The sequence below is a fragment of the Arachis duranensis genome, chromosome 1, assembly GCF_000817695.3.
Source record: "Arachis duranensis cultivar V14167 chromosome 1, aradu.V14167.gnm2.J7QH, whole genome shotgun sequence".
Lineage (NCBI taxonomy): Eukaryota > Viridiplantae > Streptophyta > Magnoliopsida > Fabales > Fabaceae > Arachis > Arachis duranensis.
The window spans coordinates 102,406,209-102,406,910 of NC_029772.3; positions in this window are offsets into that span (position 1 = coordinate 102,406,209).

Genomic DNA, 702 nt, shown 5'->3' on the forward strand with positions numbered 1-702 from the left:
TCCTCAAAGCTGATAGCACAGTTGAGCAGATTGGTTGCCTTGGCATTTAACTCCACCGTCTTCCTATCTTCCTCGGTCCAGCTTGCTTCTGGTTTAAGAGAGACTACTCCTTGAGCATTTGTGGTAATTGGAAATTTAGGACCCTCCAAAATGATCTTCCAAAGTCTGTAATCCACCGCTTGTACAAATATCTTCATCCTCTCCTTCCAATAGGTATAATTTTTCCCATTGAAGAGGAGAGGTCTGTTGCTTGATTGACCTTCAGCCAGATTGTATGATAACACATTTGTGCCACTGTTTTCTGCCATGAGGATCTTTACTCCAAGCTGAAAAGCTTGATCTCTTTGAGACCAAGCTCTGATACCAATTGATGGTTTCAGTGGCTAAGAGAAGGGGGGTTGAATCTTAGCCCCCTTTTAAATGCTAACACTTGCTGAACTTCAGAAAAGACTTTTCTGTTTTTGCTCGTCACTTGACACGAGCAACTTTGTTTTGTCTCGTCCCTTGCCACGAGACTTTCAGTTTTGTCTCGTCACTTGGCACGAGATAATTCTGGCTTTTGCTCGTGTGTGGTAGAAAACAGAAATGGAGTAGAAGGAGAAGAAGATTGCACCCAGATATATCCTGGTTCAGCTGCTAAGTGCAGTGCAGCCTACATCCAGTCTCCATCACAAACATGATGGAATTTCACTATAATCAATC